Genomic DNA, 26184 nt, shown 5'->3' with positions numbered 1-26184 from the left:
TCTTTGTCATGGATGATCTACATACCCACCACTGGAGAATCATGATCCAGCATCGGCATAACGGTCTGCATCTTCACGCCAGTCGCATAGGCTCCACATCGACTGTTGTACCACAAAACCCAGCTGTATTCTTAGGTGCAGGTGAGTGCAGCCATTTCCTGATTTTTCTTATTCTGTTTACTAAATGACATTTCTCTGTCTTAGTTTCTCTCTTCTGCTCTCTTTCTCTATAATACCACATTTTCTTTACTGCTACTTTTAAGCCAAATTGTTTTTGAAAGAAACAGAAGATATATACCCTCTGAGGAAAGTGCTTCCTGTATTTGAATATTCATAAGAGCATGTGACGTTACGTATTTCCTGTAAGGAAGAACAAGTCGAAGCTTCTCGATCAATTCATCTGGATTCATCTGGATCTTCCTGGATTGTCTATGTGACTACGAAAACTAGTCAGAAAGTCTTTCAACGCCTGAGACGGTAATATATTATTTAAAAATAGATTAAATCAAATGTGCTTGTATTTAAGTATTTTTATAAGGATGCCAGAGTGTTTGTACTAATTTTGTTTGTTTAATGGATATTCTGTGCCGTATTCTTGGTAATCACAGGTATTCTAGAATGATCTAGCTTCAGTATTCAAGTTTCAAGCCTATATACTTTTGCTAAATATTTGCTTTTCATTATCTGTCCTAACTTGAGTGTTTTGGCTTATGCCATTAGCATCATACTTACAGACTACGTGGGCGAACTAGTTTGGTTGCGTGCGGTGGAAAAATACACAGTAATGCGGTGTATGAGTGAGGGAGTTGGCGTCCCCCAGTACACTTACCTACGCCATTTCGGACTGTTAAAAGCACAAGTGTTCCTTTTGTGAAGAGGAAAGCCATCATGATGGAAGTGAAATTACACATTGTAAAGAGATCAGAACAAGGGTGTGTTTTGACTTACACCAAAATTAGGGTTACATCACTGTCATAGGAACGGAACTGTGTCGTAACCCGAGGACTCCCCGTATTGACATTTTAAGTTATACTTGTCTGAATGCTTTTAAATATTGTTCTATCTGCATTGTAATTTTCCTTTTCTTAATATAATTTAGACTTTTTTTGTCACAGATAACAACACAATGGTCTCCAATCAGAATTTCCTCAGGGAGGTAAGCCTTTAATTAACATCTGTTAATATGTTTTGGTTGGTGCCACTTTAGCATGTGCTTTACCAGATCAGCCCACATAATAACAATGTGACTTCAACCTCTGCTTTGGCTTTATTCTCAGTGTATCCCTTTATTAAAGAATAAAGTGATTGAAAACGTAACACAATAAAATGCATTCGTCATCGGAACTCATTTAAGCACGAAAGCCGGTAAAGCTCACGCTAAAGGAGCACCCTTTGGTTTGCCTTTCCTGCTGAGAAAACATACACTATATGGACAATAGTATTGGGACAAACCTCTTATTCATCAAATTCAGATGTATCATTCAGACCCATTGCCACAGGTGTATAAAATCAAGCACCTTGGCAAGCTGTCAGGTTTACAAACATTTCTGAAAAAACTGGTCGTTCTGAAGAGCTCAGTGAATTCAAGCATGGTACCGTCATAGGATGCCACCTTTGCAATAAATCAGTTAGTGAAATTTCTTCCCTGTTAGATATTTCGTAGTCAACTGTAATTGGTATTGTTGCAAAGTGGAAGCATTTTGGAGCAACAGTAACTCAGCCACAAAGTGGCCGACTATGTGAAGTAACAGAGTGGGGTCGCTGAGTGCTGAGCTGCATAGTGCATGAAAGTTGCCAAAGCTCTATTGACTCAACTAGAGAGTTCCAAACTTCCTCTGGCATTAACCCCAACACAGAAACTGTGCCTGGGAGCTTCATGGAATGGGCTTCCATGGCCGAGCAGCTGCATGCAAGGCTCAGATCACCAAGTGCAATGCCAAGTGTCAGATGGAGTGGTACAAAGCACACTGCCACTGGACGCTGGAGCAGTGGAAACGTGTTCTGTGGAGTGACAAATCATGCTTCTCTCTCTGGCAGTCTGATGGATAAGTCTGGGTTTGGCGGATGCCAGGAGAACGTTACCTGCCTGACTGCATTATGCCAACTGTAAAGTATGTTGGAGGAGGGATAATGGTATGGGGTTGTTTTTTAGGGATTGGGCTAGGGTCCTTAGTTCCAGTGAAGGGAACTCTTAATGCTTCAGCATACCACAACATTTTAGTCAATTTTATGCTTCCAACTTTGTGAGAACAGTTTGGGAATTGTGCCGCAGTGCACAAAGCAAGGTCTATAACAACATGGTTGGGTGAGTTTGGTGTGGAAGCCCTGACCTCAACCCCACCAACCAACCCAAACCTTTGGGGTGAACTAGAATGGAGATTGTGAGCCAGGCCTCCACATCCAACATCAGTGCCTGACCTCACAAATGCTCTTCTGGATGAATGGGCAAAAATTCCCACAGACACATTTCAAAATCTTGTGGACAGCCTTCCCAGAAGAGTGGCAGCTGTTATAGCAGCAAAGAGGGGACCAACTCCATATTGATGCCTGGGGGTTTCAATAGAATGTCATAAAAGTTCCTGTAGGTGTGATGGCCAGGTGTCCCAGTACTTTGTCCATATAGTGTATGTTGATGAATGAAGAACATGCTGCTAAAAATAATCTGGTTAATGCAAATCATGGTCTGTGAAATGTATATTAAAACTTGCTACTTGCCTAAATTAGAATATCATATGAATAAATAAAGCCTAACACATACATAAGGTAAAATTAATAGCAGATAAATATCTTAAAATAAGTATTTTAAAATAATTATAAATCTATGAATCATTTTATGTAAAGTATATACAGCAAATTTGCATATTATGTAAAAATCCTTAAGTTTTGTAGTTATAGATGAGTTATAGTTGTTTGTCATCATTTCCATTGTAATTTACAGTCTCAACATCGAGGCCGTCTGATGAAGAAAATAAAAAAAAAGAAGAAAGAAGAAAGATCTCAGGTACGAGCACCAATGCACATTTATAAGATTGTTTATCAAGGGGAAATGGCATAGAATAAGTATTTATAAAGAATTATAAATCTATAAATTATTTTATGTAAACTATATACAGCAAATTTGCACATTATGTAAAAACCCTTAAGTTTGGTAGTTAAAAATGAATTATAGTTGTTTGTCATCATTTCCATTATAATTTACAGTCTCAAAATCGAGTCCGTCTGATGAAGAAAATAAATAAAAAGAAGAAAGTAAAAGACCTGGTACGCTTACTGACCGGCTTCACTGACGAGATGGAAGCATATGCAAGATCTCAGGTACGAGCATCGATGCACATTTATAAGACTTTTTATCAAGGGGAAATGGCGTAGAATAAGTATTTATAAAGAATTATAATGAATATCATTTTATGTAACGTAAGTCTGAATTCTTTACCTAGTCATCATTGCTAATAAGTATGTTAGGTATAGGTAACCATGTAGTTGTTTATCATCATTTCCATTTTAATGTACAGTTTCAAAATCGAGTTCAGCTGATGAAGAAAAGGAAAAAGAAGATCAAAGTAACAGGCTTCTCTGACAAGAGGATGCCAGCAAATGACGTTTATTTTATCGAAAAAGGAATTTTGCAGCAGGATTCTGTCAAATTTATGAAGGGTAGAACATACTCCAAACAAAAGGTTGTTCCTTACGTGTGTAATGTGGAAAATTGGCAATTGGAGATGAATTTTGCTTTGCTGGAGCTGAATCCGCGAGACCAAGAGGCTCAGATACTACCTTCTGCTATTCTAAGTACATATGGACCTCCCTCAGAGATGAGAGAGATCGACAGTATAGGTTACTCTGATGGGGGCGGTGTTGATCCAAGTTTCATTACTGAAGAAAGAAAGTGCCTCGTTATATATCCCAATAATCTCCTGTTGTTGAATCGAGAATTGAGGTACAATACTATACCATGTTCCTTTACTAGGCCTTTGGGCTGCATAATCTTTGAGGAAATTTTCCGGTTCGTAAACAGAGCATCACACTCTGCTGGCGCCCATTATTTTGAATCTCACGGAAATATACGCAGGGTGACTGAATATAACGGCTCCACAATCGTAGAGTCTTTGATCAAAGAGAGGATTGAAAAGACACGTGAACTAGCAATAAAATGCAAATATACAGTCTCTGTCACTGAAGAACGTTCTGTGTTAGAGAACTGGCAAGGCTTTCGGCACTGGGCTGCGGTTTGTTGCATTTGTGTTAACGGGCTCCCAGAAGGTACAGGCTTCTTGCTGTTTGATCGTTATATTCTAACAAATGTACATGTCATTATCGGCACTATCAAAGAAGGAATTTTACAGGAGGTTTGCGTCAAATTCATGAGGGGTGGAACATACTCCCCCCCTTTAACCGTAAAACCAAAGGTTGTTGCTTACATGTGCAATGGGGAAACTTGGCAATGTGAGATGGATTTTGCTTTACTGGAGCTGGATCTGCAGGAGCATGAGGTTCAGATACTACCTCCTGCTATTCTAAGTACATATGGACCTCCCTCAGAGACGGGAGGGATCTACATCATTGGTCACCCTGGTGGTGGGGGAAAAAGGATTGATGAAAGTTTCATCATTGATGAAAAGTACCTTGTTAAACATACCAAATATGTACAGGGTACATTATTGCATTATAACACAACTATGCTTCATGGGTCTTCGGGTTCCCCAATCATTGGGGATAATTCACATTTGCTAGGCATGCACACTGGTGGCCACACATTTCCTGATGGAAGCACGATTGAGTTTGGCATTCCCATGAAGTTTATATTGCAGAATTTGCTCCTGCAGATGATAGAACAAAATAAACGTGAACCTCTGTTAAAATTTATCTGTGAAGCAATGAAGGGAGGACACACCATTGTTGTCATTGCCGAATTTATCTGGCATATGTTAGGGAGGCAAGATGTTGAGGGTGTTTTATCAACCGTCAATACTATTGCAAAGATGTGTAGCGGATTCCAAAATCTGTTTACTCTTCTTTATAATATGGGGCAAACAGATTCCCAGAAACTGATGATCTTGCAACAGTATTTTCCGAGTCTCATTCAGATTCACAGGAAGGATGACAGAATGATGGAAGTTGACGAGTAGACTGTGGGAAGGAGCTAAGGAACATGTACTCATCGCAGCTCGTTGACAAACCACGCCAGGGATAAGAACCGCGATTATACTATGAAGCACAATCTTTGTTATGTTATATTTTTTTACATCAGCGCCACACTTGTCCGAATGGACCTGCGCAACTTTTTTTCCCATTGCTGTGGGCAGCCTTTATGATATCACCAACGCTGACTCACTAACGATGACTCTCGAACGATGACTCTTGAACGATGACTCTTGAACGATGATTGTAACTAACCTAACTCACAATAATCATTAAATGACTTTTCTAACTCATATCTCGGGCTCCAGTGTCCTCCTTATTTTCACCCAGCCAGCTCATCATCATTTTATACCTGAACGACTGCCGCCCTATCGGTGTCGGATGCCGGCGGGCGGAGGCTTTAGTTGGAATCCGGTATCCAGCCGTGAGTATATGTATAGTAGCGACAAGCTAGTGAACCAGACCTCCAGAAACAGACAACTGACAGTCGGAAGATAGGGATAGGGAGCAGCGTGGTTCCAAAGTGGAGCCAGTGGGGCAGTTATGAAGGGGTCTGTACAGTTGGCGGGATTTCCTGGAGGGGCATAGCTGTTGAGACGTAAACAGGGCATGTCTGGGGAGGTTCCTGATACTCAGAGCTCTTGGTCTGCTGAACTCCTGATGCTGGTGGTGCTGTATGTGCCATTTTGGTCTACTGTGCTTCTCTATTAATGTGTCTGTGCATGTTTTAACCACCAATGTTCTCTGCCTTTCTTCCCACATGACTGGATGGTGCCAGGGGAGTCTTCAATCTACCACCCCATTAGGGATGAAACGGTTATGTTTCATGGTTAACCACGGTAAATTTTCCAATATTTAGTATAACCGTTTAAGATTTGACCTACCCTTAACCTTGTGGTTGATCAGTGTGCTTTGAAAAGCTTACTATGGTGTGTGGCAGACTGAGGCAGCGCAGCAAGGATGAGAAACGAGGGGACTTGTTTTTAAGTGGAAACATCACTCTTTTATTACGCATTTGAAAGGACTAACCCAGGGATCAAAGAACCACCGAACAGACAGAATGGGGAAACAGAGGGAGGCCTGACGCTGGAGTGAAAGGCACACACACGCTTGGTGGTTTACACAATCGGGCACCCACTACAATCGGAATCCCAGAAAGTATTAACAATAACACAAACAAGATTTCAAGAATAAAGTCATAATTTTCTGCTACGTGTTATTGTAGAGGGGAGATATTAGAATAGTTAGTTTCAGGACTGAAATATAGAAACAAGAACAAACCAGAATCAATGATAGCGGAATACACAGTGTTTGTTTTATTATGAGGATAATGAAGTTCTTTTAAAAAAAAAAAAACATTGGATTGATTTTTTATTTCCTAAATTATCATTATTATTATTTATGTTTAAAGGGTATGATGCAGCTAATTGTATTTGTGGTTTTTAATATAAAATTTGATGGAATGATTTCAGTTTGTATATCAATACTTTTTGAACATTTTCAGCCCATTTTAACAACACCGCGATGATACTGATAACCGTGATAATTTTGGTCACGATAATCATGATATTAAATTTTCATACCGTTTCATCTCTACACCCCACACAGGCCTGCATGGAGAAGTGACTCTTCCATGGACTTCGACATAATTTTATGAGTAGAACTCTTAAGCAGTTGTATGATCTTTTAGGCATTAGGTGAGTCAGAACCACTCCTTACCACCCATAGACTGATGGACTTGTGGAGCGTTTCAATCAAACCCTACTGAATATGCTCCGGAAGTTTGTGGATGACACTGGAAAGGACTGGGATCAGTGGCTTCCTTACCTGTTATTTGCATACCGGGAGGTCCCGCAGGCGTCAACGGGATTCTCACCGTTCGAGCGCATCAGGTATTGGGCCCACTGGATGTTCTGAAGGAGACCTGGGAGGGAGAATCTTCAAGTAAGACAGACATCATCTCCTACGTCCTGAAGATGAGGGAGATGCTGGCGGCTACATCTGCCATGGCACGAGAGAATCTCCAGAAAGCTCAAGATCGCCAGAAGGCGTGGTACAACCAGTCAGCCCGTACGCACTCTTTCCAGTCTGGTGATCGGGTCCTGCTTTTGTTGCCCAGCTCAGACAACAAGCTCTTGGTGAAATGGCAGGGGCCCTACACTGTGGCCCGCAAGATGGGACAGGTGACGTACGAGGTTCATATGCCAGACTATCACAAGAAACACCAGGTCTTCCATGTCAACATGCTGAAGAAGTGGAGTGATAGACCGGAGCCAGAGCCAATCCGCAACCAGAGGTGACAGCGATGCTGATCCGGGCAGTCGAGAAGAAAGAGGAGTATAGTGAGCAGTACTTGTTAGGCCGTGGGGGAGACAGTCAGCTGGACCTGAGTCACTTGCCAGAGAACCGGCAGCAACAACTCTGCAGCATCCTGCCAGCAGGTCTCTTCGTAGAGTGACCAGGATGAGCACGTGGATGATGGGGCGGTGTGGGGGCGGCAGTGAGGGGACATGGGAGAGGGAGGATGCGGGGGCTGGGGAGGGAGGGTTGGGATCTGGGCTTGGGGGAGGGGGGGTCAGGGGCGGGTGTGCTTGGTGGCTCTCGGGGTGTCCCCCTGGTCCCCCAGGTGGGGGTCTTGGGGGGGGCGGGTCTCCCCGGGGCTAGTGGGGCCCCGGCAGGGTGTGCGGGTGGTCCGGGGTCCGGGCTCTGTCCGTGCCTGCGTGGCCGGCCTCCCGGGGGGGGGCGGCGCGCTGCCGCCTGTGGCCGTGGGGTTCCTGCCTCGTGCTCGCCGGTGGGGGGCGCCCGGTGCCTCCTTCCCTGCCTTCCTTGGGTGGGCGCGCAGCCGTCCGGTGGCGGGGGCCCGGGTACCTGGCCGCTGTGGGGCGGCTGGGTCCGTGACCCGTCGGGGCTCTCCCGGCCGTCTGGGGGCCCCAGGGCGGTGTTGTTGTGGCCTCGCACACTCACTGGGAATCATTCCATGTTAACCTGCACACTCATACATACACTCACAACACACAAACATACACACATACACATATGCGTACACACACACACATACACGTACATATGCACACGCACACACATACACACACTTTCATATCAACACACATACACTTAGAATGCACACACACACAGACATGCGCGCACACACACACACAAGAGAGCCTAGGGCTCTCTTCCCCTATTTTATCCCTCTTTCCCCTTGTCTGGGTGTGTGTGTGTGTGAGAGTGTGTGTGAAAGTTGGTGTGTGGCTTCCACTCCCTCCTCTCAGATGCAGATACGGGTACGACGATATTTAGACAGTGTTCCTGGTGGTCTGCTTATGCATATATATTTATTTTCTTTCGTTGGTATTAACGTATTTAATTCCAGAAGCAGATACTGGCACAAGCACATTCCCATGTCATAATGGTACCACTGGTTTCTTTGTGTGTATACTGTTTGAGTGTGTCCCTGGATCTTATCTTTCAGATACAGCAGCTGGTGTGATGATACGGTGTAAAGCAGCAAGATGCAGAAGCTGTCCTCTTATTACTCTTTCCTTTTTGTTCTACTGTTTGTTATGTATTATTTCTCTTCCCTGTCTCTCGCTCTCTCTGACCCCCCTCCTTATTTTATTTTTATTTTTATTATGTATTTATTTTTCTACTTCCTCTGTCTCTCACCCCTTTCTCACTTTCTCTCTCTATCTCTTTCCCACTAACCCCCCCTGTCAGCTCCGGCTTTGTGGCGCATTGACATAAAAATGATTAATAAAGAGTATACCTCAAGTAACAAGAGGAGCTTAAATCCAAAGCTCCACTTGTTAAAATAAAAGTGTTGGCACAATAAGGCACCCAGACTAACATCCTGCTTGCTAAACTGCCGGACACGACAAAGGGAAAAAAAAGAAAAAAAAAAAAAAAAAAAAAAAAAAAAGAGTGACCAGGATGGACGGAGCTGGTGGAGCACCGGATTGTGCTGAAGGATGAGCAGCCGGTGAGACAACCATCCTACAGGGTGCCTGAACGCCTGCTGCCTGTCCTGAAGGAGGAGCTGGATATGATGCTTCAGCTGGGGGTGATTGAGCCATCTTTCAGTGAGTGGAGCAGCTCGATCATCTTGGTCCCCAAGAAGGATGGAAGCCTACGCTTTTGCCTTGACTTCCACTTGACTTCAACACTCAGGCGAAGTTTGACCCATATCCCATGCCAAGGGTCGATGATCTGGTGAAGCGTCTGGGCAAAGCCAAGTTCCTGAGCACACTTAACCTGTGTAAAGGTTATTGGCAGGTGCAACTGGCAGAGGCCAGCAAAGAGCTGACTGCCTTCAGAACACCACTTGGGCACTTTCAGTTCACCGTGCTACCCTTTGGCCTACATGGGGCGCCAGCGACTTTCCAGAGGCTGATGGACAGAGTCCTCAGGGGGACAGAGGGTTTTGCTGTCGCCTACCTTGATGACATTGTCATCTACAGTGCCACCTGGGAGCAGCATTTGGAACATCTGCAGCAAGTCCTCTCCTTGGTGAAGGAGGCAGGCTTCACCATTCACCCAGACAAGTGTGCCTTGGCCAAGGAGGAGACCTCATACCTTGGCTTTGTCCTGGGTCATAGTGTGATCCGCCCTCAGGTGGGGAAAGTGGAAGCCATCATGGCTGCAGAGCGCATAGGCAGCCAGTTGCTGGCAAACTTAAATACCTCAGCTGACCTATCGCTTGTGAGCCGCTAATCCCATTATCTTCACTGTTAATGCTGTTTTATATTACTGGTTTCATAAGTCATGCATGTCATTTACCACTGTTTGCCATAACTTAACCATCGGACAAATTTGTTAGTTGAGATGCAGGGAAAGGCCTACCAGCATTTTAACTTAGCAATGTTTGTGCATTCAGCTTTGGCTAAAATACTAATTTCATATTCATTGTCATTGTTCCTCTCATCTGTGTTATTTCTATCTAGTATCAATAATTGCAAACAAACACACTGGCTGTTAAAATAATTTTTATTTATTGATAAAACTTGTAATTGCATCTCCGAATATTACCACCATTCAAACTTCCGGGTTTACGTGAGAAAACCAAGGGACTGAACCACGTGGGTAAAATAGAGGGGTTTTGTGGGAGGTTGGTGGATGAAGCCATTTAGAAAGGGGTGTTTTAATTGTTATTACCTAAAATAGGGTGACCAGATAATCCATGTCAGGGAGGACACTCTGAGCTAGGACAGGAATTGTAAATTACCATTTCAATTAAACGGACCTGGATTTCACTTGAGCACTGAGTTCTTGCTGTGTGCTGATTGGTCAGTCTCCTATAATCATGCATGTGTCACTAATGTTAATGTGAAACAGCTGGATGAGTCTTTCAGTCAAGGAAATAAACCAGTCAAAGCACAAGAAGAGCTGAACTAATTAGCCGAGCACAGGAGCCTTTCAATTTGAAAGTAGTTTGTAAAACCTGAAGTAGTTCAAAGTGTCCTCCCTGACATGGATTATCTGGTCACCCTACCTAAAATGTATTTTTAGGTGCATATGGGGCATTTGGGTGATCAAAGTTGGTTTTGTGTTATTTGTTTATTTTGTATTTGTTTATTTGATTTACTATTTTGGAATAACAGTGTTGTTGTTTAATTAATTGATTTCTGATTCTTAGTTGTTTTAATGGTTCCTCTGGTGGGCGGGGCTGCAGCTTGCCTTAGGCTGTTTTAGACTCCAAGGCTCCATTAGAGGGGGGTTTTTGGTGATTGAGGTAATGTGTGGTTGCTGGTGTGCAATGGCTAGTTTAAACATGGTCGAGTAGGACTTAAAATAAAGTACAGTTGTTTCAAACGCTTCTCACACACAGATAAACAGACAAGCAAGTAAGCCAAGGGAAAAAAAAACCACATGGCTTTTAACTGGCTTTTGTTTTTCTGCCATGAAAAATCAGTCATTTTAAGATTCTTCAGTATCCTCAGGACACTCATTCATACACCCTGCCCCTCTCATTGTACATTCCAGGTCTCCATCAGATCTATGCAATATAATATTCATAAGTCCACTGAAAATCCACAGGTTATCAACTAACACCGTCAACCTGATGCAGTAGCGGAATTCTTTATCCAAAAAGTTTTAAGGCTCTGGACCTCCAGGCACATTGCTGACCTTGCAACAGTACCAGAGCAACACACACAGCCTTGAATGCTCTCGCTCGATCAGGCCCCCCCATAGCCAGCACCATCACCGACATACACCGCCCTTTTGATGTGGTCCAGACAGGCACTCCGGAAAGCAGCAAACGCACTTTCTGACACCTACAGCATAGACAGCGGCTCCCCACTCGTTGGAGACTTTTCTTTGTCATGGATGATCTACATACCCACCACTGGAGAATCATGATCCAGCATCAGCATAACGGTCTGCATCTTCACGCCAGTCGCATAGGCTCCACATCGACTGTTGTATGACAAAACCCAGCTGTATTCTTAGGTGCAGCCATTTCCTGATTTTTCTTATTCTATTTACTAAATGACATTTCTCTGTCTTAGTTTCTCTCTTCTGCTCTCTTTCTCTATAATACCACATTTTCTTTACTGCTACTTTTAAGCCAAATTGATTTTGAAAGAAATAGAAGTTATATACCCTCTGGGGAAAGTACGTCTTATATATTGAGCATGTGACTTTACGTATTTCCTGTGACGAAAAACAAGTACTGTAGAAGCTTCTCGATCAGCTCATCTGCCATTTTCTGGACTGTCTACGTCACGTCGAAAACCAGTCCAAGTCTTTCAACGCCTGAGACGGTAATATATTATTTAAAAATAGATTAAATCAAATGTGCTTGTATTTAAGTATTTTTATAAGGATGCCAGAGTGTTTGTACTAATTTTGTTTGTTTAATGGATATTCTGTGCCGTATTCTTGGTAATCACAGGAATTTTACAATGATCTAGATTCAGTATTCAAGTTTCTAGCCTATAGTCAGACACTTTTGCTAACTATTTGCTTTTCATTATCTGTCCTAACTTGAGTGTTTTGGCTTATGCCGTTAGCATAATACTTACAGACTACGTAGGCGAACTAGTTTGGTTGCGTGCGGTGGAAAAATACACAGTAATGCGGTGTATGAGTGAGGGAGTTGGCGTCCCCCAGTACACTTACCTATGCCATTTCGGACTGTTAAAAGCACAAGTGTTCCTTTTGTGAAGAGGAAAGCCATCATGATGGAAGTGAAATTACACATTGTAAAGAGATCAGAACAAGGGTGTGTTTTGACTTACACCAAAATTAGGGTTACATCACTGTCATAGGAACGGAACTGTGTTGTAACCCGAGGACCCCCTGTACTGACATTTTAAGTTATACTTGTATCACCATCCCACTAAATGTACCATTGTGAAACATGTCTGAATGCTTTTAAATATTGTTCTATCTGCATTGTAATTTTCCTTTTCTTAATATAATTTAGACTTCTTTTGTCACAGATAACAACACAATGGCCTTCAATCAGAATTTCCACAGGGAGGTAAGCCTTTAATTAACATCTGTTAATATGTTTTGGTTGGTGCCACTTTAGCATGTGCTCTACCAGCTCAGCCCACATAATAACAATGTGACTTCAACCTCTGCTTTGGCTTTATTCTCAGTGTATCCCTTTATTAAAGAATAAAGTGATTGAAAACGTAACACAATAAAATGCATTCGTCATCGGAACTCATTTAAGCACGAAAGCCGGTAAAGCTCACGCTAAAGGAGCACCCTTTGGTTTGCCTTTCCTGCTGAGAAAACATACACTATATGGACAATAGTATTGGGACAAACCTCTTATTCATCAAATTCAGATGTATCATTCAGACCCATTGCCACAGGTGTATAAAATCAAGCACCTTGGCAAGCTGTCAGATTTACAAACATTTCTGAAAAAACTGGTCGTTCTGAAGAGCTCAGTGAATTCAAGCATGATACCGTCATAGGATGCCACCTTTGCAATAAATCAGTTAGTGAAATTTCTTCCCTGTTAGATATTTCGTAGTCAACTGTAATTGGTATTGTTGCAAAGTGGAAGCATTTTGGAGCAACAGTAACTCAGCCACAAAGTGGCAGACCATGTGAAGTAACAGAGTGGGGTTGCTGAGTGCTGAGCTGCATAGTGCATGAAAGTTGCCAAAGCTCTATTGACTCAACTAGAGAGTTCCAAACTTCCTGTGGCATTAACCACAACACAGAAACTGTGCCTGGGAGCTTCATGGAATGGGCTTCCATGGCCGAGCAGCTGCATGCAAGGCTCAGATCACCAAGTGCAATGCCAAGTGTCAGATGGAGTGGTACAAAGCACACTGCCACTGAACTCTGGAGCAGTGGAAACGTGTTCTGTGGAGTGACAAATCATGCTTCCCTCTCTGGCAGTCTGATGGATAAGTCTGGGTTTGGCGGATGCCAGGAGAACGTTACCTGCCTGACTGCATTATGCCAACTGTAAAGTATGTTGGAGGAGGGATAATGGTATGGGGTTGTTTTTTAGGGATTGGGCTAGGGTCCTTAGTTCCAGTGAAGGGAACTCTTAATGCTTCAGCATACCGCAACATTTTAGTCAATTTTATGCTTCCAACTTTGTGAGAACAGTTTGGGAATTGTGCCGCAGTGCACAAAGCAAGGTCTATAACAACATGGTTGGGTGAGTTTGGTGTGGAAGCCCTGACCTCAACCTCACCAACCAACCCAAACCTTTGGGGTGAACTAGAATGGAGATTGTGAGCCAGGCCTCCACATCCAACATCAGTGCCTGACCTCACAAATGCTCTTCTGGATGAATGGGCAAAAATTCCCACAGACACATTTCAAAATCTTGTGGACAGCCTTCCCAGAAGAGTGGCAGCTGTTATAGCAGCAAAGAGGGGACCAACTCCATATTGATGCCTATGGGTTTCAATAGAATGTCATAAAAGTTCCTGTAGGTGTGATGGCCAGGTGTCCCAGTACTTTGTCCATATAGTGTATGTTGATGAATGAAGAACATGCTGCTAAAAATAATCTGGTTAATGCAAATCATGGTCTGTGGAATGTACATTAAAACTTGCTACTTGCCTAAATTAGAATATCATATCAATAAATAAAGCCTAACACATACATAAGGTAAAATTAATAGCAGATAAATATCTTAAAATAAGTATTTTAAAATAATTATAAATCTATGAATAATTTTATGTAAAGTATATACAGCAAATTTGCATATTATGTAAAAATCCTTAAGTTTTGTAGTTATACATGAGTTATAGTTGTTTGTCATCATTTCCATTGTAATTTACAGTCTCAACATCGAGGCCGTCTGATGAAGAAAATTAAAAAAAAGAAGAAAGAAGAAAGATCTCAGGTACGAGCACCAATGCACATTTATAAGATTGTTTATCAAGGGGAAATGACGAAGAATAAGTATTTATAAAGAATTATAATGAATATCATTTTATGTAAAAGTATGCTGAGGAACCAAGTGGCTGGACAAGGCCAAAGGGACTCCCATGTAACACCAGGCTGCAGCAGATGGATGGCCATTTCCGGAGGGTGGGACTGGACCGTGTGTCTGCCTGGGGGGTCACAACCCAGGATCCAGAGAAGTTTCGCCCTGTGGTGGGTGTTGCAACGCACAGCATCAACGCATACTCCCCAACCTGACCTGACCTGACCTATGTACAACAAATTCGCACATTATGTAAAAATGGACACACACAGTCGTGTAAACATATCTTTGTGGGGACCATTCATTCATTTCTATAATTGTTTGCCATCATTTCTGTTGTAATTTACAGCTTCAAAATCAAGTCCAACTGATGGAGAAAAGGAAAAAGAACATCAAAGTAATGGACTTCATTGAGAAGAGGATGAAATCATATGACGTTAATCCTCAGGGTATTTCGAAATATACAGACTTCTTGCTGTTTGATTGTTATAGGCTAAGAAATGTACATTCCATTAAGGATTTTACTATCGAAGGAATTTTACAGCAGGAGGTTTTTACCTTTGAAGACATGAAGCTTGTTGCTGATGTCTGTCTTATGGGTAATTGGAAATACGAGAAGGATTTTGCTTTACTGCCGCTGGATATGCGCACACAATGTGCTAAGATACTTCCTTCTGCTATTTTAAGTAAATATGGACCTCCCTCCAAAATGGGAGGGATCTACAGTATTTGTCATCCTGATGGGGGGGGTGTTGATCCAAGTTCTCGGTTCATAAACAGAGCATCGCACTCTGCTGGCATCCTTTATTATGAATCTCATGGAAATATACTCAGGGTGACTGAATATAACATTTCCACATACTCATTATTAGAATTATTGTTCAAAGAGAGGATTGAAATGAAACGTGAAAGCAAATATACAGTCTCTGTCGCTAAAGAAGATTGGCAAGGCTTTCTGCACCGTGCTGCAGTTTGTTACATTTATGTTAAGGACCACTCGACAGCTACAGGCTTCTTGCTGTTTGATCGTTATATCCTAACAAATGCACATGTCATTAAGAATATTATTAACAAAGGAATTTTAAAGCGGGTGGTTTCTGTCATGTTTACCATTGAAGACATGAAGGGTGGAACATACTTCCTCTCTTTAAACGTAAAACAAAAGGTTGTTGCTTATGTGTGTAATGCGAAAGTTTGGCAATGGGAGATGGATTTTGCTTTACTGGAGCTAGATCTGCAGGAGCATGAGGTTCAGATACTACCTCCTGCTCTTCTAAGTACATATGGACCTCCCTCAGAGATGGGAGGGATCTCCATTTGTGGTCACCCTGGTGGTGGGGGAAAAAGGATTGATGAAAGTTCCATCATTGAAAAAAATTACCTTGTTAAAGATCCCAAATATGTACAGGGTACATTATTGCATTATCACACAACTATGCGTCATGGGTCCTCGGGCTCCCCCATCTTTGGGGATAATTCACATTTGCTAGGCATGCACACTGGTTACCTCAATTTAATTAATGAAAGTGTGACTGAGTTTGGCATTCCCATGAACTTTATATTAGAGAATTTGCTCCTAAAGATGATAAAACAAAATAAAGATGAACCTCTGTTAAAATTTATCCTTGAAGCAATGAAGGGTGAGCATTCAATTGTTGTCATTGCCAAAGTTATCTGGGATAAGTTGAGGGTGTTTTATCAGCTGCCATCACTACTGCAGACGTGTTATGAATTCCAAGAGCTGTGTACCCTTCTTTATAATATGGGGCAAACTGATTTCAAGAAACAGTTGATCTTGCAACATTATTTTCCGAGTTTCATTGAGATTCCCAGGGAGGACAACACAGTGATGGAGGGTGACAGTGGGAAACCAGAGAACCCTCAGCAGAATTATTGAATCCTCTGCCTAGGCCACTGTATCCATCTGTTTCAGGACCACTACGATTGTCCTGGTACTTGTCTTTCCCAACTGCATTTTTTATGATTGAGTTTCTTGATGTTTGTTTTAATAAAGTCAATGAAAAAAACTGACATCTGTTACGTGCCGTAAGTTTCGGGTTCGTGCCGAGTAGGTTCGTCGGACGCCCTGCCCACTCGCCATTCGTCTGCCGCCTCCCAGCTGCGCCGACTTCCGGTTCCGGGAGCTGAAAAGCCGACAGGAAGACACCTCAGGAGCTCTGCTCGTTTTGGTTTTCTGCTATTGGTTTGCTTGTTGGATTTGATTATATGTGTATGACTGGTTTTGGTTTCTGGACTACGACTTTCGCTTCTTCCCTCCCTGGTACTGTTGCTTTGATATGTTTGATTTTCTGTCTTTTTTTAACTCTTGCTTAGCTCCTGACTACTCTCTTGGCCTCGCCCTTTTGGATACTGTGTTTCGGCCTGTGTGTTTTCTGTACATGTCTGTTAGGTGCGTAAGGAGTGACTGCCTTGTTGTTTTTGCGAACGTGGTTTATTGTGTGTTTTGGATAGGAAGTCAGGTGTAGACTTTGTCGTTTTGTTTGTTGGTTTTTCACTTAGAGTTAGCTTAGTTTGGGACGGGTTCGTTAGCTGTTTTGGTTGTTGTTTTGGCCTGGGTCACTCCCGAAGTTTGTTGCACCTTGTGTTTGTAACCGTGTCTGTGAATAAATATAAAAAAATACAAAAAAAGATTGTGTTGTCGCAGTCCTGCGTTGGAAATGTGAACAGATCCTGTACCCAGCCATTGATGAAATGTCCGTGGGCTTCAAGAGATTTATAGTTCTTGAACTGTTCATATGTGTAAGCGCTGATACCATAGACAAGGTAGTTTGTTATATCCAGAGATGAAGTTAGAGGCAACAATGTCGCGTTGGAATTCCATTTTTTTATGTGAGATCATACGGATCTATATTGTTGATTGTTGACAATTTAGCCAAATACCGATCCCTGGCGTCATTCGTAAGTTTTTCTCTGTAAGGAATTTTCTCGTTCTGCTTTTTCTTCTCCATTTTTCATAGTGTTTGCGTCCGCGAATACCTTCAAAATGGCGAATGGGGGCGTGCCAGACAGTGCAGACACGTGACTGACAAAGACCGATTGCTTTATTACATTAACGTTAATAATGCAAATAAAAACTTAATGTGTAATATTAGTATATATTAATGTATAAACATTACAACAAAAATCGGCAACAAGTGATTTAAAAATCTGAAGTCTAATTTCAATCAATTAAAATTTACTTTAAACAGAACCGAAGTACATTAGGAACTCTACATGTCCTACAGTTCATAAAAGGATCCAAAAAATAAAAGTTGTAATTCACTCAAACCTAGTAGACACATTAAGCAATAGTTTAGTGGTTCACACTGAAATTAAATAAATAAATGAAGGACTATCTATTAGGGGTGGCACGGTTCACAAAACCCACGGTTCGGTTTGTATCACGGTTTTAGGGTCACGGTTTTCGGTTCTGTACGGTTCTTGTTATTTTTTCTTTTAATCTTTAACACTCCAGAAATGTACTTCAGCATATGATATATAGCTTAATTATCCACAATTTAGGATACAGTATTTAAAAAGTTATATCATGTAATCATGCATAAACTGAATTTGACTTGACTTACTGTAAAGCACATTATTAAAATTATTTAACATTATTAATCCCAGAACAGTAATAAAATAAGTCTTGCCTTAACATAAATGCTAAAAGAATAGATCGCTTTAATCCCTATTACAGTTGGGTATGGGCACGCGGTCTTATTTAGAAAACATACAAAAAGAGACGCATATAATGTTTAATCATTCGTTTTGTATTTGTCCGGGTTAATTTAATTGGGGATCGTTAAAATGATAGATCACCTATCTTGATTAAGCCTGATTCGGTTCGTTATATATATATATATATATATATATATATATATATATATATATATATATATAATGTGTGTGTGAAAAAAAAATGGTATTAATTATATTGAATGCTCTTGAGTAATCGATCAAATCAGTTTCTGTGTATGTACAAGACATCAATCTGTAATAGTGCAAAATATGTCCAGTTGATATGTCTAGTATGATCATCTGTCAATAGCCTGTAGGTCTGTGTGGTCAGACACTGTGCAATAAACAGAATTTTTAGGAACATGGCAAATGTTCACATTGCAGCATGGAAGCAGGCTCACTATTACAATGCTGACCGGGGAAGCAGAGGCGAGGAGACCTAGGATCGGGGGAATGCGGGGTTTAATGAGCAAAAGGAACACAGACGAGCGGTAAAGCAGAATTACAATATAATGACCGGACTGGAGAAAGAAACGGAAACGCGGACTAAATACAATGGAGTAATGACAAATTTGACAACAATCAGGAACAGCTGGTAAACACGGGGAATCCACACAGGGTTAGCGAGGGGGCGTGGCACACGGAAAGAACGGACGATCGAGGCATGACACTCACTGGAGTGCTTTGTCACAGATAACTTAATTTTCTTTAACAAAGTGCCTAACCGCACATTAAATAAAGTCACACAACAAAGGTGCACAACATTGTTCAGATGGTGTGCTATCGGTTGGCTGAAATTTAAACGTTTTCTTCAGAGACAGGGTGGTAACGCCGAAAACACGAGCTAAACGCAGCAAACGAAAGGCTATCGGAAATTACTTACTTTACCGGAACTACGTCACACCATTCTGTGCATATAGCCTATTCTTTCGCGCGAAAGGGAAACACACTGACGTCACATACGGGGCACGAGGCTACATTGCGCATGTCATGAACCGTCGAACCGTGCGACGCATGCATGCTCCGAACCGAGACAAGCGAACCGAACGGTTCGGTTTTTTTTTATGAACCGTGCCATCCCTACTATCTATATTGCATGTAGGGTATTTCAAGTCTATTATATAGTATTTATTGTTATGGTAACTGTGACGTCTAGATATATTTGGATATAGTCAGGAATGACTGAATGAATTAATGAGACATGCAACTCTGGATGACTAATCTTGCTTTAGTAATCCTAAAAATACCTATAAAGCTGCATACGATAAAAAAGCATGGAGCATTTTGCAACTGTAATCGCATTATATGGTGTTTGGTGGATCACAAACACACAACTGTCCATTGTGTCAACACACACAGAAACACTGAGCAGCAAATCAACATTCACAATTTCTAGAGCAGGGTTATTCAAATCATGGTCTTCGAGGTACGAGCACTGCTGATTTTCCAGCCTTCCTTTACCTGTCAATCAGGTGTGAACTGTGTAGATACTACCTGGTTTAAAGGAATTAGTATAGCAAATATCTTTGTTGTACATTCAGAATTCCCCTGATGGACTTCAATTTTCTAAGTCGTAAAACATTTATTCATCCATCCATCCTTATTCTGCCGCTTATCCAGTGTCGGGTCGCGGGGGGCGCAGTCTAAGCAGGGATGCCCAGACCTCCCTCTCACCAACCACCTCCTCCAGCTCCACCAGGGGAATACCAAGGCGTTCCCAGGCCATCCAAGAGATATAATCTCTCCAGCACATCCTGGGTCTGCCCCTGATGTCCCCGACATCCACGCAATTTTGAAGAGGCATGTCATCAAGAGCTTTCAAGAACTCAGGACCAATCTCATCCACCCCCAGAGCCCTACTGCTGAAGAGTTGTTTGACTACGTCAGTGACCTCAGCCCCAGAGATGGCCAAGTCTGAGTCTTCCAGCTCTACTTCCTCCGAGGAAGGCGTATCAGTGGGATTTAAGAGATCCTCGATATATTCCTTCCACTGCCTGACTATATCTCCAGTTGAGGTAAACAGTTTTCCATCCCTGCTGTAAATAGCATTAGTGAAGCCCTGCTTCCCCCTCCTGAGTCACCTGACAGTTTGCCACAACCTTTTTGACGCCAGTTTCCTTGCTTTAGGGGACTTCAGTCCTGCTTCTAGGAGCCTAATATGAACTATCCTCGCAGTGCACTTCACCTGCACTTGATGTTTCCTATTCCACAGCAGGACCACAGCAGGGGCTGACCCTGACATGTACTGTAGCATATCAAGTCTATAAAGTAAATTAAAGTATAAAAACCTATAAAGTAAATATTGGTAATCAAATAAATTAGTTTTGTCATTCAAAATAGGTCTAATAGGATTTTTTAAATTTCACGTAACGCTGTCCGTGAAATTCTATTTTATAGAGACGCAGCAGTAGCATCAACAGAAAAAATTGAGGAATTTAAAACGTGAATGGCTTAGCTTTTATATTCTTTAGGCTATTAAGCTCACTGATTCCTTTATTTTTAAGCTTGTTTTTGTGTGGAATGCCATTGCCAAACCTGTCCGTTGTTGCCTATATGTTGCTGAAAAATAGATATTTTCTGTTCTGAGTGGCAATGTTGCCTTTGCTCATATTTGTAAATTTGTAAAGTGTAGCAGGATGCAACCCAAGAAATCGCAACAAGTTGATTAACTGCATAGTAATAGTACAGTAGAAGACTGTAGCTGGAGAGGGGAGGACGCTGGCGTGTTTTGTCGCCGCTTCCCTTTTATGCTTTTATGCTTTATGCTTTATGTTTTATGCTTTACGCTCTCCCCTAGGTAGTTTGACTACTACCTAGTTGTTTTATGGTTTGTAATCTACAAACTACAAGCCATTATTTATTGAACTGAACTGGCTCTGTCGAGCTCCATGTAGCCCCCGATCTTCACCGCAGTCGATTCCCGTACCTCGTAAGCCGACTTCCACTCACCATCTGGCGTCTTCAGCATCTGTCTGCCTGACTCTTGGCCACTCGATGACGGGAAAGAAGCTGCTGGGCTGTGGCTACAAGTTTTTCTGCTGCGGGTTTGTCCTGGTCTCCATTACCTTTCTGGCTTTCTCATCCAGTCGCCGGCGGACCTCTTCAGCGGCTGGTGGCATGACGCTCACGTACACCGCCGCACAGCTACTTAGCCTCGATACATACACTCGCCCAGTGTGTATGTCCACCGACCTCGTTACATCCATAGAAGCTCCCGGAGAAAATTCATCTATCATCGTCACTCCAACCACTGTGCTCCATATCCACGCTTCGCTTCAAAAATCCCGGCTCTCTGGTCAGTAACCGGCGCACATTGGCGACGTCATCAGAACACTGTCGCGCTTGATACTAGGGCTGTGTATTGGCAAGGGCCTCACGATACGATACGTATCACGATACATGGGTCACGATACGATATATCGCGATATATTGCGATACAATACATATTGTGATATATTGCAATAGTTTGTATTAGTATATGTGTGTCACATTATATTGACAACTTGATAAAGTAGGCAGACGAATTAAAATTCCAATTCCAATTTATTTTCCATCCATTCCAATTCCAAGTTAGAACGGCACAGTGTGATTGAAGTCCATATTGTTATTAAACACTTAACTTAACACTTAAACATTCAACTAAAATGTATATGCCACTAAAGTTACATATAAATTAAATAAACAATTTATAAAACTAAAATAGTAAGTGGCAAAAAAATTAAAGTGCATCAAGTAAACATAAAACTGGAACAAAATGCTCTAATATGAGGTATTCATTGTCACCAAACTGTTAGACCAAAAACGATCTTTTGCCTCCAAACTATTAGAAACTTAAGTGTCTAAAATATTTTGATAACTAATAAATGATTACATATTAACATTGAATGTAAGTAAATGTACCATTCCTGAGTGACTGTAGAACCATCTGAAGTTAACAACAACAAGCAGGATACAATAGCAGGCCTACTTTAGATTTTTGCTCAGGAACAGAATTTGATCAACATGTTTTGGGCTAAGTGCACTCCTCTGTGCTGTGATTATGTCCCCTGCGGTAGAGAAAACTCTCTCTGAGGAGACACTCGTGCCCGGGATACATAGGTATCTTTTTGCAAGGTGTGACAAGAGTGGATACTCGTTTTGGTGCTGCTTCCACCAGTCCAGTGGATTGGCTCCAGTAAGTGACAGGGGTGCTGCTTCCTTGTATTTTTTCATCTCCTCCTCTGCCAGTTCATGTGTGGTTTTTCTCAGTGAGGGTCTCACTGCACCATATGTTTGTCCAAGTAGATCAGCTAAAGTAAAAGAATCTCTGGGTCTCTTGGATGGGATGTCCTCTTGCACAGGACCTTGAACATCCACCACCTCTGGCACCACATCTGCATTAGTCTCTCTTGCCTCCACTCCAGTCTCTCTCTGCTGGAAAAAAACAACAAAAAACCCCACCAAAATTAGCTTTGATTTTATGGAAATTAAGGAAACAAAAAATAGTCCCAAATAAGAACAGTGACAATTCTAGGTCATTAAGTTTCCATGTAATATATATATATATTTATGTTGTTGTTAACTAATTTATCTTACATTTAAAAATAAATATCTTACATTTTAATATATCATGTTTTTTAATGTGAAAATGTGAACAGATATATATTTTTGCTTGTCTAACTGACAATGAATTCTAATGTTTATTGGCAAAGCTTACCTGGCACCTTGCAGCTTCTGCAATGACTCTCACATAGATGTCCTGGCGTTTGTCATCAGACAGGAAGGGCAAAGCCTTAAATCTGGGATCCATAGCTGAGGCCACATAAAGAATATCTTTCTGCTCATCATCCAAGTATCTCTTGTTTAGATCCAGGCATATAGCAGATTTAATTTCTTTTATCATGGTGGACTCACTGGGGCTCTCTTGTAGATCATGGATCATCTGGGCATGGAGTGGTGCCACAAGTGATAGGGTTGCGGTGCTCTCCTCTGACAAGACAAGCGTAGCTACCTTCATAGGTTTCAGAGCGCTGACAATTTCTTCTGCAGATGTTATGTCCGAATCATTGAGTGTGCAGAGGTCCTTCTCAGTCTTCCTCACTTCACCTGAGAGGAGGGCTGCACAAATGGCTGGCTGCTGCTCCAGAAACCGCTGCAGCATGTCAAAAGCACTATTCCACCTCGTAACTACGTCAGTCATAAGTTTGTGTTCAGGCAGCTGTAGTAGCTTTTGTTTTTGCTGCAGTACGTGGCTGGCTGTAGTGCTGCGTCTAAAAAAACTGGTTATGCGTCTCACTCTTCCAAGTAGACGCGCGACTGATGGGAGCTTCAGTGCACGCTGTGAAGCTAAATTGATGGCATGCGCGAAACATTTTACATGCAACATGCCGGCCAGCTGTGCTGCTACAGTCATGTTTGACGCGTTGTCTGTTACGACGACAGGGTCCTTCCATTTTATGTCCCATTCCTCCAATGCAGTTTTCAGTAACTCTGCAATGTTACTGCCAGTATGGCTCTCATGCATTGCTCGTGTCTGCAAAACATGTGAAACGAGTTCCCACTCATCTGAAATGTAATGTGACGTAATCGTAACGTACGACTCAGTTGCTCTGGAGGTCCATGCATCGCACGTCAGAGCCACTCTTTCTGCCGAGGCAAGCGATGTTTTGACATGTAGCTTTACCTCTTCGTAAATTGTGGGCACTGCTACGTCCGTTATGTGTCTGCGAGTGGGGATCATGTAGCGCGGCTCCATAGTATTCACCATATGCCTGAAGCCGGCATTTTCAACCACACTATACGGCCGCAAATCCTTACAAATGAAATGCACAACTGATTCCGTTATCTTCTTTGCGCGAGCTGAGGTAGACGGAAGTTTGTTAGTGATGTTATCCAGTGTAGTTTGCCTTAAATCAAGAGGTTTCGGCTGAGGTCGCAGTGCCGCTAATTCATCTGCGTGGTGTCTTGTTAAGTGATAACGCAAGTTCGTAGTGTTTCCTGAATATTTTAAGATAGATTTGCAAAGCTTACAAATGACATTTGTTTTGTCTAATTCGGTACTCCCTGGTATCGTATTGAAACCGAAATGCAGCCACACGTCAGCTCTAAAAGCTGGAGGCGTTTTTAAATTGTCCGCCATGCTCACTCATGTCTTGCTTACTTCTGATATCGTACTGCTTAGTGTTTTGTTGATAGCGAGTTAGCGACATCTATTGGAGCGGAGGAGGAGTTTTTTTGGCACAACTTGGATCGATACTTGAGGTTTGACTATCGATACACTATCGTAAAAGAAATTATCACGATAGTTAGATGTATCGATATTTTTGCACAGCCCTACTTGATACATGTAACACGGCGGAGTGTGGGTTTCGCGGAGCGGACTGGACTGTACTGCACCCCCTACAGAGACATGTTGTTCCTCCAATGGTCAAAATTGAACTCTTCAATACACAGTCCATGTCAAAAAAGGCATCCTTTTTACAGGAGCATATCCTTGAAAATGGATTAGATCTCCTGTGCCTTACTGAAACATGGCATGAGCCAGAAGTGTTTTCTACCTTAAATGAATCCTGCCCCCCTGGCTACTCTTACCTTGAGAAGGCACGCAGCACTGGCCGTGGTGGTGGCCTTGCTGCAATACATAGTCAGGACTTGGAGCTATCTTCCATTCCACTACCTGTACTCTCAACATTTGAATGCCTTGCATTCAAATGCAAGCCTCCTTTATCATTAACATTTCTTCTTGTTTATCGCCCTCCTAAACCCAACTCAGCTTTCCTCCTGGAGTTTCAGGACCTTCTCAGCACACTCTGCACAACCTCTGCCAACATTATGATACTCGGTGATTTTAACATTCATGTTGACACCCCCTCCTGCCACTCTGCTGCTGAGTTCCTCCATCTACTCGACTGTTTAAATCTGCAGCAACATGTTGATGCCCCCACTCACTCCAAGGGACACACTCTTGACCTGGTAATATCAAGCTATGTTCCCATTAAAAATTTACAGGTACGTGATCTAGGGCTGTCAGACCACAAAGCCATCTTCATGGAGCTGCCTTTCTCCTACTCATCTCACTGTAAACCGGAGCGGCAAATCAACTTTAGGTCTATTAAAAACATTGACCCTGACGCCCTAGCTCTAGACCTGTAACACATATCCTCTGACCCTACCACTTTTTCCTCAGTTACTGAAACAGTGGATTTTTACAATCATTCTCTGTCCAGCCTCCTAGACCACCATGCCCCCATCAGAACCTGCACGGTGACCTTCTCACGTTCAGCCCCCTGGTACACCAGTGAGCTGCGGAGGATGAAATCTGCTGGACGTATCCTTGAACGGCGCTTCAAGGCTTCTGGACTCACCGTACATATGCAGGCCTATAGGGAACATCAAAAGGCCTATGCCAAATCCCTCAAAGATGCACGGTCCCGGTTTTATTCCAATATCATCAACAACAACCCTAGGAACTCGAGACAGGTTTTTTCCACCATTAATCACCTTCTCCAGCCACAAACGACCTCTCCCTCGGATGCCACTGTGGAAAATTGCAATAACTTCATGAACTTCTTCAGATATAAAATAATAACCATCCGCTCCCTTCTCTCCAGTCCTCCTAGCCCATCAGCCACTTTCACCACTCTATCTGACTCACTGCCGGGACCTTCCAGACCTCTCAGCCACTTCTCCACCGTTACTCTGCAAGAGGTTGAGGCAATCATCACTAAAATGAAACCATCCACTTGCGTGTTGGACCCCCTCCCCACAGTTCTGGTAAAATCCAATCTTGCAATCCTCAACCCCCTCATTACCCAAGTGATAAACCTTTCCCTTCAAGCTGGTCAAGTTCCACCTGCACTCAAAAATGCTGTCATTAGGCCACTTCTTAAAAAACACACACTAGATCCTGATCAATT

At 42.3% G+C, this 26184-nt stretch overlaps 3 long non-coding RNA genes across 5 annotated transcripts; 2 read left to right on the top strand and 1 right to left on the bottom strand.

Moving 5' to 3' along the window:
• The first annotated feature begins 9 nt into the window (after positions 1 to 9).
• LOC140590666 (uncharacterized) lies at positions 10 to 8888 on the top strand. Of its 3 annotated transcripts, none has more exons than XR_011991513.1 (7): positions 10 to 141; positions 368 to 477; positions 1116 to 1156; positions 2939 to 3001; positions 3202 to 5978; positions 6748 to 6836; positions 8612 to 8888. It is a non-coding gene; the product is annotated as an uncharacterized lncRNA (long non-coding RNA). The 3 variants fall into 3 exon arrangements; XR_011991507.1 differs by lacking the exon at positions 8612 to 8888 and having other exon boundaries at positions 3202 to 3315; positions 3513 to 5978; positions 6748 to 7611; XR_011991501.1 differs by lacking the exon at positions 8612 to 8888 and having other exon boundaries at positions 6748 to 7611.
• A 201-nt stretch (positions 8889 to 9089) lies between these two features.
• On the top strand, positions 9090 to 15911 carry LOC111853834 (uncharacterized). Its single transcript, XR_011991524.1, has 5 exons — positions 9090 to 11900; positions 12582 to 12622; positions 14405 to 14467; positions 14569 to 14721; positions 14901 to 15911. It is a non-coding gene; the product is annotated as an uncharacterized lncRNA (long non-coding RNA).
• Positions 15912 to 21813: 5902 nt separating this feature from the next.
• Positions 21814 to 24596, bottom strand: LOC140590655 (uncharacterized). Its single transcript, XR_011991490.1, has 2 exons — positions 22986 to 24596; positions 21814 to 22702 (listed from the first exon to the last, which is right to left on the bottom strand). It is a non-coding gene; the product is annotated as an uncharacterized lncRNA (long non-coding RNA).
• Positions 24597 to 26184: the final 1588 nt, after the last annotated feature.

This window comes from Paramormyrops kingsleyae, chromosome 1 (genome assembly GCF_048594095.1).
Source record: "Paramormyrops kingsleyae isolate MSU_618 chromosome 1, PKINGS_0.4, whole genome shotgun sequence".
Taxonomy (NCBI): Eukaryota; Metazoa; Chordata; class Actinopteri; order Osteoglossiformes; family Mormyridae; genus Paramormyrops; species Paramormyrops kingsleyae.
The sequence above is the reverse complement of the archived record's forward strand: the minus strand, read 5'-3'. Positions and strand labels throughout refer to the sequence as shown.